Source organism: Thamnophis sirtalis, unplaced genomic scaffold (genome assembly GCF_051295495.1).
Source record: "Thamnophis sirtalis isolate CommonGarterSnake01/CBP01778 unplaced genomic scaffold, rThaSir2_p1.2 scaffold_6, whole genome shotgun sequence".
Lineage (NCBI taxonomy): Eukaryota > Metazoa > Chordata > Lepidosauria > Squamata > Natricidae > Thamnophis > Thamnophis sirtalis.
In genome coordinates this window covers 114,839,850-114,855,793 of record NW_028261386.1, presented here as the reverse complement: position 1 = coordinate 114,855,793, position 15,944 = coordinate 114,839,850, and positions in this window count along the sequence as shown.

Genomic DNA, 15,944 nt, shown 5'->3' with positions numbered 1-15,944 from the left:
AGCCAAGCAAATGTGTGATAAAATCCCTGACATGAATGGACCGAGTGCTTGGAGGCTGTGATGAACTGGATGGAGTGAATCAGATTAAGATTTAATGCCATCAGGATTGGGTTAATATTAATACAGATGTTCCACTTTTTATTGTAAATAGGGTTGCACTTCACTTTGGACACAAGGACAGTTTCCTCACTATGCCATCACTCTGCTAAACAACTAATTCCCACTATACAGACTTAATAGGGCTGTATTATATAATCCTTCTCACCTTTTCTATTACCCATTCCTTATCTTCTTATGACCATAATTTTGTTGCTTGTACATTACGATTTATATTAATTGTTTATTTAGTATCCTAGTATGATTTATGTTGATTGCTTATTTAATATCCTATGACTATCACTGAGTGTTGTATCTTATGATTTATGGTAATGTATTTTATGCTTATAATTATGATTTATCACTTGTTGATTGTATGTACATTGAGAACTTATGCATCGGAAACAAATTCCTTGTGTGTTCAGTCACTATTGGCTAATAAAGAATTCTATTATTCTGTTCTGTTCTGTTCTTGTTCTTGTTCTTGTTCTTGTTCTTGTTCTTGTTCTTGTTCTTGTTCTTGTTCTTGTTCTTGTTCTTGTTCTGTGTTCTGGTTTGTAGCCGCAGGGGGAATCCATGGCCTTTTCTTTGGGATGGATTTAGATAATAGGGCTAACATACATACCAGTATACACATACTGTAAAATTCCAGACTTCCATTATATTGATATAAAAAGGCTGCCCCTTTTTACCAGTTATGCTACATCTTATAAAGAAGAATCTGTTCTAGATCTTAATAATGAAGTTTCTACTTCTCCTGACATTTTTCATACCAGCACTTTCTGTATTTTAAAGAACATTTTAAACATTTTAAACATTTTAAAATGGAGCCTGGCAGAGAAGGCCATGAATGAATTCCTCCATGATTGATCTTTCCACGTTTTGTCAAAAAGTGTTCTTTGTTTTTCTCTCTCGATGAATTCTTATCATTGAAGAAAATGGGAGAATCCACCAAGATATTTTGTTGCTCTTGGCAAAGAACAAAATGGGGTTTCCATTTCCTACCAGTAATGGTGACAATAGCATAATGCTGGGCAGTTTGACAGGCGAGAGATCCCACTGACTTGAATGAAATGAGCCAGTCGAAAGGTACTGTGAACTTAAACTAACCTTAACTGCTAGTTTTAGCCTTAGTTTTATGTGTGGTTATGAATCACTGAAAAATGTCAGTAACCTGCAGCAATGCAAGCTGAAAAATAATAATTGATTTTTTTTAAAATAAAGAACAGAAACAACTAGCTCAAAATCACCCCATGAATTTCATAGCTAATAGTTCCAAGTTGTAAGTTATCTTGTACTTATACCGCACCAGCTCTATATTTAAGAATAAAATATTTTCCCTTTCTTAATTATGACAGGATCTTTGTTCATAAGAATGCTCTGGATCAGTTTGCTGACTTATTAAAGATGGTAAAAGCTGGCATTATTTATCCTCTGAAATAAAGGTAAAGCTTCCCTTTGCATATATGTGCTAGTTGTTCCTGACTCTAGGGGGCGGTGTTACAAAGCTGAAGAGCCAGTGCTGTTCGAAGATGTGTCTGTGGTCATGTTGCTGGCATGACTAAACACCGAAGGTGCACGTAATGCTGTTACCTTCCCCACCAAAGGTGGTTCCTATTTTTCTACTTACATTTTTACATGCTTTCGAACTGCTAGGTTGGCAGAAGCTGGGACAAGTAACTGGAGCTCACTCCATTATGCGAGACTAGGGATTTGAACTGCCGAACTGCCCACTTTTCTGATCGACAAGCTCAGCATCTTAGCCACTGAGTCCCCATGCCCCATTCCTCTGAAATAAATGGAGTCAAATTGATAAACACATCCAGTTTGGGGAGTTTTGGGTAGGACTCAGACTGGAAGTCCATTAGGAAGTTAACTGCTCCCTTTTTCATCCTTGGATTGAAAAACCCTGCCCCCAAATGGATTGAACTGAAATAAATGTTGCTGAAATTCAGCCATTTTGCTGCTGATTTCCCACACCATAAGCTTTTGTTTCCCTTTACTGCTGTTCATTCCAATGTACAACTGTCTTTTCCAGTGAGTCTGATTGCATGGCATGAGTGAAATAAGTAAGGTGGAATGTTGTGAGTTTTGCCCCCAGCAATATATCAGATTTTATATGCTCCAGTATCTACTTGTTTGTCACATTTTCTTTCCAAGGAATGTTCAGGAGCCTTCTCCAACATTATAACTCAAACAAGTTAATTTTCCTAGTTTCTTTCCATGGTCCAACTTTCACAGCCATAGGTAGCTAGAGGAAACATGATAGCTTGGACTAATCTTCATTTAGTTGCCAGACTGATATCCTTGCTTTTCCATACTTGATTCATTCTCATCATTGCTGTGCAACCCAATGCTCTTTGACACTATTTCTGGACTGCATCCACTGCTTTGATCAATCTGCGATCCTATGAAAGTGAATTCTTGCATGTATTTGATCTCTTCATCAAAATCGTTGTTCATTGTTATTTTGACATTTTCATTCCGCAGTTGTCATGAACTTGGTCTTTTTGATGTTCAGGAACAGGCCAAATTTTTAGCTTTCTTCTTTAATCCTTTTGATCAGATGTTTCAAGTCTTCTTTGGTTTCTGAAAAGAGAGTTGTGTTGTCAGAATATCAAGGATTGTTTATATTTCTTCCTCCAATCATTACTGTGGTTTTTGATTCTTCAAGTTCCAGCTTCCTCATTATCATTTTGCCTTACAGGTTAAATAAGTAAGGTAAAATAATGCAACCTTGCCTTACTCCTTTCTCTGTTTTGAACAGATCAGTGCCTCCATATGGTGTTCACACTGTGACTTCCTGATTTTTGTACAGTGAGTCCACCAACTTGACTAGATGAGTTAGCATTCCCAAGTCTTATAGGACTCTCCACATCTTGTCATAATCAACTCAATTGAAGGCTTTCTTTTAATCAATAAAACAGATGTACGGTAGATGTTCTTTTGATATTCTTTTGATGTTTTTTGAGATTTTCCCATTGTCTAGCATAGAATTGCAATATGCCACAAGTGCCACAACCCCTTCTTGATTGAGCACCTGGTAATGCCCTTTCTACGGTTGGCACCATTGTTTTATGATCTTAAGCTTCACCGATGAGGTCAATTGTGCAGTAATTGGATAAATCCTTGGATTCACCTTTTTTTGTGGCAATGTAATGAACACTGATCATTTTTCCATTTTTAAAAACCCTGCTCACCTTCTGTATGTATATATTTATGTGTCTGTTCAGCATATATGAAAACTACATAGCTTTGTCTCACTCCTTTGCTACATCATCTCTGCTTTACCATGTTGTGTCTAGACTGTGGTTTCTTAATGTTTTTTTTTCAAAACTGTGGTTTTGCATGAAGATAATGAAATGTTCTGGGATTCCCATTTTCCTATGATATTTCACAGCTTGATATGTTTGGCATGATCAAAACCTTTGATTTACTCACTTTTTTGGCTTTCTCAATTATCAGGCATCCATTAGTAAAAAAAATCATGCTCCTTTTCATCTGCTTCTTGTCATATTTATGTAAATAGTCCATTAATTTCTATAGCCTTACAATTTGGTAATAACTGGAATGGTGATCTAACCATTTATACTAGAGGTTCTTGGAGGAAGGATTGCATCTAACATAACTTGGAGGTTGTCATCTCAACTGTGCAGAATTTCAGATTACTCCTTCCATTTTTATTCAATCTTGTTTAAACACTTACTGACTGTGCAATAGGATAAACTGACTTAAAACAATATATTTCTGTGCTTCCTTTCTTACCTTGCTCTATTTATAATGCAAGGGGTACGATGGGCCAGTGGTTGAAGAGTCTGAGCTTGTGAACTGTAAAGCTGACAGCCTGGGTTTAAGAAGCCAAGTGATGAGGTGAGCTCCCATTCCTGCCCACCTAGCAGTTTGAAAGCATGCAAATGCGAGTAGATAAGTAGTTATCACTTTGGTGGGAAGGAAACAGCATTCTGTGCACCTCAGTGTATAGTCATGCTGGCCCGTGACCCGTCAAAAGCGCGGAGGACAAAATCGCGCTCGCCGAAAGCGCGCATGTGACGTCATCACAGCGCGACGGAAAAAATTAAAAATTGAAATAAAATTAAAATTAAAGCAAGCTGATTCACATAAAGGTAAGGGTTAGGTTTAGGGTTAGGGTTAGGTTAAGGGTTAGGGTTAGGTTTAGAGCGTTAGCGTTAGGTTTAGCGTTAGGTTAAGGGTTAGCGTTAGGTTTAGCGTTACGTTAACGGTTAGGTTTAGGGTTAGATTTAGGGTTAGGTTAAGGGTTACATTTAGGGTTAGGTTTAGGGTTAGGTTTGGGGGGGTTAGGGTAAGGTTTTAGCTTTATTTTTACATTTTTCGATCACAGCGCGATGTTTTCGTCGCACTGTGATGACGTCAAATGCGCGCTTTCATTGAGCGCAATTTTGTCCTCCGCGATTTTGTGGTGGAACCATGCTGGCCACATGACCATGGAAAGTGTCTTTGGACAAAGCTGGCTCCCTCAGTTAAGAAAAGGAGATGAACATTGTCCCCTAAAGTCAGACACAACTGGACAGGGGAAACTACCTTTATTTATCATTCATAAGTAGTCTTATTTCTAAAAGCAGCAGGAAAAGAAAAGGCTGAGCTGGGGGACAATAAAACATCAAACAATTTATACATATAGCACGAGTTAAATGAAAACTCTTTTTTGTGCTTACACTCTATATTGCCCAAGGCCAAGAAAAGAACAAGTGGTGTTTCTTTTTCAGCTTGGAGAGGAATACCAAATAAGAAAAGTTCAGTACTGAAAAGGTGGCCAGCCTAAACACAAGAATTCCAGCTATTGCACTGGTTCTTCCTGCAAACAGTGGCATACCCACTAGAAAACCTGAATTAAAAATAGAATACTTTCATTCCATCCCAGCATATTTTCACTAACCAAACCTTTTTATTGGATCATCTGAAATTTGAGACATTTATAAATCCCATCTCTTCCTCTATGGATACGAAGTTCACTTTGAACTTAAGTCTAGAGTTCCGTATTCTCAATCTTTTCAGGTGTTGGGTAGTTGAGATGATTTATTTTCATTTAACTTGTGTCATAAGAGAAACCACAATCTTTCCACCTCCAAACTTTGTGGGGTCTGGAAGAAATTCACTTTCTCATGTAGGGGAGCTCTTGCCTCATTTTGCCTCCTATTGCTTGGTCTAGATTCCAGTAACTTCCTGGTAAATTTCAGGTAGTCTTAGCAACCATCCTTCCCTCTCTTGATTAACCCAAACAAACAAAATTTCCCTCTCTTGATTAATCCTTCCAGTTAGTGTTAGCCAGTTTCATACTCCAATGAAGTCCCCATGAAGTGGCAACTTCATTGCAACAATTGTTGGAGGAAAAAAACCAAGTATAGATACATGTCAGAATGTATTAGTAGCAATACATTTTTGTTCTTTCTGCTCAGTGCAGGAACAGGCCATGTTCAGTCCAGGAGCTGACCTTGCTCAAAGTGCAGTATGCTCTCCCATTAGCTGGCTAGAGCGACTTGGTCTTTCTCTTCTCATTGTTGAGTACCTTCAAGTCAAATCTCTTCAGTTTCTTTGGAAAGGTGTTTTGGGGCTGAGAGAGACAGCTCCAAAGTCACCCTGCTGGCTTCATGCCTAAGGCAGAACTAGCACTTCCAGTTGTTTGCCTGGTGCCTTAATAAACACAAGAAACTGGCTCTCTTTTCTGTTCTGCACCAATTTTCTAGGTTCTGAGATTGATAAGAGCGAAGGCAGTCATACTTCAGAATGCTTTGAAGAAATAGGTAAAGGTAAAGGTTCCCCTTGCACATATGTGCTAGTCGTTTCCGACTCTAGGGGGTGGTGCTCATCTCCATTTCAAAGCCAAAGAGCCAGCGCTGTCCGAAGACGTCTTTGTGGTCATGTGGCCAGCATGACTAAACACCCAAGACACACGGAATGCTGTTACCTTCCCACCAAATGTGATTCCTATTTTTCTACTTGCATTTTTACTTGCATGCTTTCAAACTGCTAGGTGGGCAGAAGCTGGAACAAGTAATGGGAGCTCACTCCAACACACGGCACTAGACAGTGGTGGGCTCCTAGCAGTTCAGCCCCGTTCAGCCAAATCGGTAGTGGTTTGGCAGCCTGGGTTTCTGGAACCAGCAGCGACCCAGGCCTGCCATGCCCCCGAACTGGTTCTCTGGCAGAGCTATTGGCGCCACCATCTTGTTTTTTAGTTCTGTGCACGCTCAGAACAATTTTAATTGCACTGCGCATGCACACACAGTGCACATCAAGTGTGCGTGTGAAGCGTACACTTGAGCAAACTGGCAGTAGTGCCCGCCAGAACCCAACCCTGGCGCTAAGGATTCAAACCGCCGAACTGCCAACTTTTCTGATTGACAAGCTCAGCGCCTTAGCACTGAGCCACTATTTTGAAGAAATTGAGGCCTATAAATTGTCACCAAAGTGGTCTAAGTTTCAAAGTTGTTGGCTGAGTGATTTGAGCTCATTAAACAGTTAAGCTTATAATGCCATCACCTTTGTTGTCTTTGTTGTTACAATTGGCTTAGCTAAAGTGGTGTATTTGTATTCCTTTAATACTTTAAATAGAAATGACAAGCAACTGGCTTTCCACATACTATATGGATAACCCTGGAAAGAGACAGATGCTTTTATTATTAATTATTCTTCTCATCAAACAGGTCATTAGCACAATGCAGAGTCTCAAATTACAATTATACGCATGAGAGTTTAGATCTGAGCCTCAAGGAAATAACTAAAATCATTTGAAAGAAGAACAAATCAACACTTAACATTTCTCTCTTTCCCTCTCTCCCTCCTTTCCTTAATGTCTCCCTTTGCCTATATTTCTAATGACTTGATTATTCTTGTAATCCATGTTATAAACATTAGGAAACATGCTGTCACGATTTAATTTGCTGCATTAGAAATGTTTTTTTTTTAGCCTTAGTCTATGTTCATGTGAAATAAAATAGGCAGAGTTGTGCAGAACTTATTTTGACTCCCTGAATGTGATTTGTGTTCCTTCCTTCCTTCCTTCCTTCCTTCCTTCCTTCCTTCCTTCCTTCCTTCCTTCCTTCCTTCCTTCCTTCCTTCCTTTAGTGGCCCGCATGACTAAATGCTGAAGGTGCACAGAACGCTGTTACCTTTCCACCAAAGGTTTTTCTACTTTTCTACCGGTTCCATCTCCCTCCCCTTTCCCATCCGCACATCATCAAGATGAAGAGTGAGAGGAGGAATTCTGGAAGTTGAAGTCCACAAGTCTTAAAGCTATCAAGTTTGAACACCCCTGGGTTTTTTTTCTAAAGGCTTTAGGGGTGCAAGGGTCTTGTAACTTGACAGCTTTAAGATTTGCACACTTCAATGCCAGAGTTCCTGAGCCAACATTTTGCTTGCTAAGTGCCAAGCCACTCCCATTCAGTCACATGGCTGGCAAATCACTCCCACCCAGTCACATGGCCGGCAAGCCACTCCCACAAAGTAGACCACACCTACAGAAGAGGTTCTAAAAATTTTTGAAACCCACCACTGGAAGAAGAGGACTGGAACAATCTAACTAAGACTTGATACTAAAGAAATAATCCCCTTATTGTTTAACAAACATCTTTCTGATGTTGAAGTTCAAATCAAAATCCATGTTTCCTGTTGCATAAGTAATTTAGCTTTCTTTTTTAATCCCAATGCTTCATTCTTCCCTCATTCTTTTTAAGTTACTCACAATTATTTTGAATCAAGCTTTTTATTCCATGATTATACCACATTCTTATATCCAATTGTAATATTTGCTAAATCTCTGTTTACCATCTCAACAATAGACATTTAGGTCATGTTTTTGTTACCTAGCTCATATCCCTTTCTTCTCTTAACAAAGAAAACTAATCCAATGCTTTGCACTGACACTGCAGTTTAGCATTAATTTCTCAAAAGAAGGTATGACATTCACAATGTTTTCTTTCATATAATCTAATTCAAAATGGTAAAAGTGGTCTTAGGAGAAGAAAGGGCAATTCTTTTGAATCCTAACAAGAACAATATATAGTATGATTATACTTTTAAATAGATACAAAAGAAAGCTTACATGTTGCAAAGAAACAATGGCACAAGAGTCACAACTGAATAATTAAGGTATGATGGGGTAATAGTAGAGTGGAAGGTTAGTAGGTTGGACCAATGTCTCAACATTTGAGCCCATAAGTTGATGAGGCCATAAATAACAGTCGCTAAAATATTTGTTTATTTATTCGATCTGATTTATATGGCTACCTAACTTGTCTAATATCATACTGGCCAGTATGGAACAGGAAAAAATAAGCAAACTAAGCTCAGTAAGTGCACATGAAAAAAAATCATTTTTAAAAAATTTGCCACTAACACATTAAACAGCATATGACCAGGGTCAACAAAACATACTCTATCCCCCCAGAATATGGGGCTTGCTATCATAGTGGCCCAAGTCTAAGGCAAAATAAGTTGTTAAAGCCTTCTTCTAAAAACTAAAAGACAGGACCATCCAAATCTCATAGGGAGGGGGAAAGACTATTCCAAATGGCCAGTGCAGCAAAAGTGAAGGCACACCTTCTAGGTTTCATTAAATGACATTGCTTTAAAGAGATGACATAGAGCATGCCCAACCTGTGAAATCATGTGGCATGGGCAGAAACAGAGACAGGCAGTCTCCCAAATAACCCAGCCTTGTGCAATTTTGTACATGATCATCAGCAACTTCAGTTGCACTCGGAAGCCTATTGAGAGTTACTCCAGCTCATAGAGCAATGGTATTACAGGTATGAACAGGTATAACTAACTGGGCTGCCACATTATGAACAACTTCAGGTTCTGCATAGTTTTCAAAGGCAGCCCAGTGAACAGTACATAAGTGTTGTTCAGTCACTAAATCGTTCCCACTCTTTGCGACTCAATAGACCAAAGCATGTCTTCCACTGTCTTCCAGAGTTTTCCCACATTCATGTTCATTGTGTCAATGATACTATCTAACCAACTCATCCTCTGCCATCACCTTCTCCTTTTGCCTTCAATCTTTCTCAACATCAGATTTTTTACCAGTGAGTCCTCTCTTCTCATTTGATGGCTGAAAGTATTTCAGCTTTAGCTTCAGAACTGCATAAGTAGGGACTCCCAATAAAGAAATGAGTGCAATTGACACACAGAATGGAGTTGCATAAAGGCTCTCCTGTACATCTGCCACCTGCTTTTTGAGCAGGAGCAGTGAGTCCAGGATGATCTCCAAATACCATATTTGTTCTAAATGAAAGAATATAAAATGTGTCTAGAAGCACTGATAGAAAATCTAGAGATTCAGGTTCAAGGGGAAAAAACCCACAGCTAAATGGTCTTCTTAGAGTTAAGCCAAAGTCTGTTATTCTTTGTCTAGATCCCACAATTTCCAGATACTTGAAATAGGACCTTGACAGTATCACTTGGAGTAGACAATGGGGCCATAGCAAATTATGACAGGCTTATGTTGTTCTCGTCAAAACATTTTCTTTTCTTTTCAGTGAGCTGAAATCCTGCATATTACAGGACTTTGTACTTACTTTGCATCTCACCAATTTAACTTCCTGTAGACCTTGAGGTAATCAAGGGAAATGGAGTAAGTAAAGGCTCAGAAGAGAATAAATTAGACATCAACGAAGCAGAGGAAATAATAGCAGATGGATGTTCTTTGGAGTGTCTCTTATCTCACCTTTGCTACTAAATTACTTTTTCTGAACAGCGAATTTCATCCATCTGTTATTATTCTCCTTGCTTCCCTGATTTCTCATTCCAGTTAATATGGGGATTCAGGCAAGTTTCAAACCAATAACTGAAATGTGAGGTTGAGAATCCATAGTCCACAAAGTGGGTAAAATGAGTGGATATTAAAATGCACTAATGAACATGTAGATGGAAAGAAGGCATTCAGCTCCAGAAATGGTGCATAGATGACAACAAATTGGATTAGGTTTATTGATGGTAACTCACTTCCCCAAACTGACACCATTTTATAAACATTAGATGGTGCATTTGAGTGCGGGATTATTAATTTTCTTTGCCATTTAATGATAGTTTGGATACAAAGAGAATATGCTTGGAATGAAGAACATTTTAGATGCTGTGGTGTCTCTGATATGTCCATGTAAATAGAAGATCAGTCAGCACATGAAATTAAAAAAAAAATTACTATATGAAACCTGAAAACCCCCAGTCTGTCAGTGTAGGCAAGTCTCAATGGGTGGGCAATTGAGCTGAAGAGGTATTTGCAGCTGAATGATAGAACAGATTTTTATAAGATTTCAGATTCTGAAGTATTGGCCAAGGAGCTGTGGTAGCACAGTAGTTAGAATGAAGTATTGCAGGCTAACTTTGCGTTCCCACTGCCAGGGGTTCAATCCTGATCAGGTGAAGGCTGACTAAGCCTTCTATCCAGTGGTGGGATTCAAATAATTTAACAACCAGTTCTCTGCCTTAATGACCAGCTAGGTAGGCAGGCTTGGTGATCATGTGATTGGGTGGGTGTGGCCAATTAATCAGCACTCATGTCGATGGGCGCTTCGCCTTAGCTGTTACAATGTAATAAGGGTTAACCAGAGAAACAGTTTCTGTAAGCAGGACAATAAAGATTAGGCTAGAAACAACACCAGAATGTTTCCTTCCTGCCTTCCTTACAGGATTAGCCCTGTAAAGTGGAAAAAAACAAAGGGAAATTTCTTCCAACAACCGGTTTTCCGAACTGCTTAGAAAGTTAACAAGTGATTCTCCCAAATAGGTGCAAACTGGCTGAATCCCACCACTGCTTCTATTCTTCCAAAGTCAAATTGTTGGGGGCCATATGCTGACTCTGTAAGCCACTTAGAGAGGGCTGTAGAATACTATGAAGAAGTACATAAATCTAAGCACTATTGCTTTTGCTATATCCAGATAAAATGGGATGGGAAATACCAGACTCTGAAAAAGTGCTCCCAGTCTGACTATAAACACCTTTCTAGAGGCATCATCATTATCATTTTAGCCAATGTCTATCCACTGCAGGATGAAGGCCTCTTCTGCATGTTTTCAACCAATATGGTCCTGAGCTTTCTTTTGCCAATTAAGCCTACAGTACTTGCTGGTGTTGTAGGTCCATTTTGTTTTAGGTCTCTTTCATGGAGGGAAGGAGTATACATTCATTCCGTAGAGTGAATGTCAGAAAATAACAGTGGGGAGGAGTTTAAACTAAAGAAGCTTCATTCTTTGAATGTAATAATTATGAGAGAATGCCAAACTATTCTTCAAAGTAATCTTGTTGTTTGATGAATAGTTTGATCGATTATGCACCACCCTTAGCAGCCACATAGATAGAATGACCTGCCCTCAATGTGGTCCTTGAGGTTTTCCAATGTTGCACCTATCACTGCTGTAATTGAATCTATACACCTTGCTATAGTTGTCCTCATTTTTAATTTCCTTCCACATTTCCTAGTATTATAAACTTCTTAAGACTCTGATGATTCCTACATTCTGATAATAATACCTGATAATCAATGGCAAATCTCAAATTTTATAGAAATGGAAATGACACTAATCAATGGCAAATCTCAAATTTTATAGAAATGGAAATGACACTATTTTTGTCTGAGCAAACAGGGTGTCAAGCCTATAGTGCAATCCATTTTACTAACAAACATTTATAATTAGTCAACTTATTTCATTAGGACGAGTACTAGTGAGGGAGAAGATACTGAATTCAGTGCTATAAAGATTTTTCTTATTAATTTCAAGAGATGATTATTGTAACAAAAGACATGTCACTTCACTGGGAAGCAAGATGGTCTGTAGTCAGTTGTTCAAGAATTTTTTACAGCATTTGAAAAAGTAAATTGAAATTTGAATCTCCATGTTATTTGATTTCATTCTTAACATGGATTTATATTAGCAATAGCAATAGCACTTAGACTTATATACCACTTCACAGTGCTTTACAGTCCTCTCTAAGCAGTTTACAGAGTCAGCATATTGCCCCCAACAATCTGGGTCCTCATTTTACTGGCCTCAGAAGGATGGAAGGCTGAGTCAACCTTCAGCCTGTGAGATTCAAAATGTCAAATTTCAGGCAGCTGGCAGTCAGCAGAAGTAGCCTGCAGTAGTGCATTCTAACCACTAAGCCACCATGGCTCATTAAAGACCAGATTTCTAATACATATTGAATTCCAATTGTGGTTAGGATTAAGATTATGATTAGGGTTAGCATTAGGGCTAGGACTCCATGAATTTGACCAGAAAAATAGATATCACCAATTGATTTGTAGAATATCAGTATGCTTACTGTAAGAAGCCTCTCATGTTTTGAAACTGCCCTATATGTGTTTCTTGGTAAAATATATGGAAAAATACCACTAGGATAGAAATACACTTAGGGTTAAGGTTATGTCTCCAAGAATTTATAGATAAAATAAATACTGCCAATAGAGTTGTAGAGTATAGATATGCCTAGGAGGCATTTCACACCTTATATGTGTTTCCTGATAAAATACATGGAAAAATCCCAATATGATGGATAACCATTAAGGGTTAAGGTTAAGGTTAGGGTTAGTTTTAGGTTCTTAGGAATCTAAGGGAGGCAGGAAACCAAAGCTACAGTACAAATTATAAGGAGACACATGGCTTAATGGTAAGCATAGGACTATTACAAAAATAGAATATAACAATCCTCAGTTGATTTTCAAATTACTAAAATGTTTGGGGGAAAAAATAAGTGAATGTTTTCCCTTTTGCTAAAACAGGTAGCCATAAACCATCAGTCTGTGGAAAGGAATACAATAAAGTTCCTGCATAATTTTCCCTAAGCGTTTTTCCTTTCTTTTGAAAGTAACACTTTTACAGAATTATTGGCTGAGCTCTGCCTATTGTAGTAGCAGATTTCTATTTTTGCTTGCAACTGAGTTCCATAATTCACTTAAATGATGATCTGTGTATCTGTATTATTTCGGGGATGCAAAGGAAAAAAGAACCAATTCCTGGCATTTAAATGCCTCTGTTCTTTTTTTTTTTTTAAAGTCTATATGTATTTTAATAGCATGAAGGTTAGCAGGGCCAATGTTAGACTTGATTAAACTTCAAGAAAGATGATAAGAGCTCTTCTCATATGCTGTATATATTTCAAGGTTATGATAATCAGTTTTACAGTTCATATTGTTGTCAACTGAAACTTTCCAGTTAATGAAGACTACAGCACTAAAATATGGTGAAGATCAGCATAATATAAAATGTGTTTTGTGTGTAAAGTCCACATTTCTTTCACAGTGAATAGAGAGCACAACAATTGTAAACTAAAAACCTAGTCAAGGTAATTGAATAAGCTGATGAGTTTTAATCAGATATAGAAAGGAGTTGCACGGTTCCCGTCTGGAAAGTTGACAATTCCATTAGAAGCGGATCAAAGCTAAAATAGTGTTCGGGTGATTCTATAGGGTTTTGTTAAATGCAAAAGCTGATCCCACCTGGATCATAAACTTGCCTGTGTTTTTCTGTGTTTGAAGAAAATGTTCCACTTATTCCAATATGTAATATGAAGAAAAATGACTATAAAAACAAACAAACAAACAAGCAAGCAAGCAAACAAAACAGTTTTCTTTCAAAAAAAAAAAATCTTAGATTCTTATTCTGGCTTTAAAATTTGGTCAGCTCAAAATGGTGAACAAGCCACCTGCCTTCTATTTTCTCCAGAACAATGACCCTGTGTGGAAAGCTGAAGTGAAATTGATAAAAGATTCAGGACCAACTGATAAACAAAACCCCAACCCCTGTGCATACAACATAAGAAGAATTTATATATATCTTGAAGCCCAGGATAGTTTAACCCATAACCACAGACCTGCAGTCATAGTGATCGCAACAGTTTTCCAAAATGTTCGGAACACCCCTATTTTTAGAAATGGACCATGCCGGTTGCGAATAGCTTTCCCCCCCCCCCCCCCCACCAATGAGAGTGTATGCAGTGTCATGCTTGCATCAGTTATTTGGTGTTTTCTGTAGCAGCATTTGAATTTGTATTTCGGTCATTTTGACTGCAGATCTTCATTAAAGTATTTCTTTTTATAATGTCAGGACCAAGTTTTCCACCAAAAAAAGTGTGATTTGGTGATCCAAACGTTGAATAAACTGTTTTAAAATGGTATGGAGAAGCAGAGAGTGATCTGAGTGAAGTGGAATCGATTGTGACAAAAACTTTGTAATGGACAATGAGGAACCCGCTGCTGCTGCCAATTCTGACATCAGCAATGATGAAGCTCTCAATGAAATTGATGACCAGGTACAATCTATGTCATGCAATAATGTGTGTGGCAAGAACAAATTCAAATGGTCTTCTGCACCTTTTGGAAGCAATAAATCCAGAACAGCTAGTCACAATAATGTTGTGCAATTACCTGGACTATTGCCAGCAGCTAGAAATTTCAGAAATTCACCTACTCCACTAGGGATTTGGAAATTATTATTTTCTAAAGAAATTATTAGTGTCATCATTCAGTGGACCAATGTAAAAATTAGAGAAGAAAGATTGAAGTTCAAGGATGAAGAAACAAAAAGTGACCTGCGCGATGTGGATTTGATATTTTTTGGTTTACTGCTCTATACATCAATGTTTAGCTTCAACCATGAAAACATTGAATGTCTTTTTGCTACCGAGGTCATTATGACCTCATGTCTGTAATAGCGTAGCTGAAATAGTATGTCTGTGATTAAGGCTTATTGTGGGGATTGTCAATCTTACTATGAACTTTCTCAGTTACTTAAATAACAAAAGAGATCCTTTAAAAGATGCCTCTCCAGAAATGCAGCTTTCTGATATATGGAAGAACACTGTCTCCAGTATGACTTCCAGGTTATGGAATACATTTCTCAAGAAGTCGTGGGTGGCCTCTAATCTTCCAGTATTTAGAAAAATGGTAAAATCACAAGTTTCTCAGAAAATCTTAAATTATTACTTGATTCTGATGAAATTAACTTTAATACTGAGTTTAATGGCATTGTTTCTTGCCATATTTTATATGACACATGTAAAAAAAATTCTTTTGAGTAAGAGATAAATAGAGAATATACCAGGCATTTCTCCCTTCTCTAGGCCTTACAGTGTTGCTTGTTGGTGTAGCTGCCTGCAGCCCTGATTCAGTGGAGATGCTTTGGTGGGCAAATTCTACCATGAAGGGAATCATCCAACATATCACTTGGAGAGAGGATTGAGGCCAAGACAGCAAGGAATACCCAATTATGCCATACCGAGGGAAGTGGTGGCTCATTAGCTAAGACATTGACCTTGTTGATCAGAAAGGTTGACTGTTTGGCTGTTTGAATCCCTAGCGTCGCATAACAGAGTGAGCACCCATTACTTGTCCCAGCTTCTGCCAACTAGCAGTTCAAAAGCATGTAAAAATGCAAGTAGAAAAATAGGAACCACTTTGGTGGGAAGGTAAAAATGTTCCGTGCACCATCGGCATTTAGTCATGCCAGCCACATAACCACAGAGATGCCTTCAGACAGCGCTGGCTCTTCAGTTTTGAAACAGAGATGAGCACTGCCCCCTAGAATCAGGAATGACTAGCACATATGTTCAAGGGGAACCTTTACATTTATAGCAATAGCAATAGCAATAGCAATAGCAATAGCAATAGCAGTTAGACTTATATACCGCTTCATAGGGCTTTCAGCCCTCTCTAAGCGGTTTACAGAGTCAGCATATCGCCCCCAACAACAATCCGGGTCCTCATTTTACCCACCTCGGAAGGATGGAAGGCTGAGTCAACCCTGAGCCGGTGAGATTTGAACAGCCGAACTGCAGAACTGTAGTCAGCTGAAGTAGTCAGCAGTGCTGC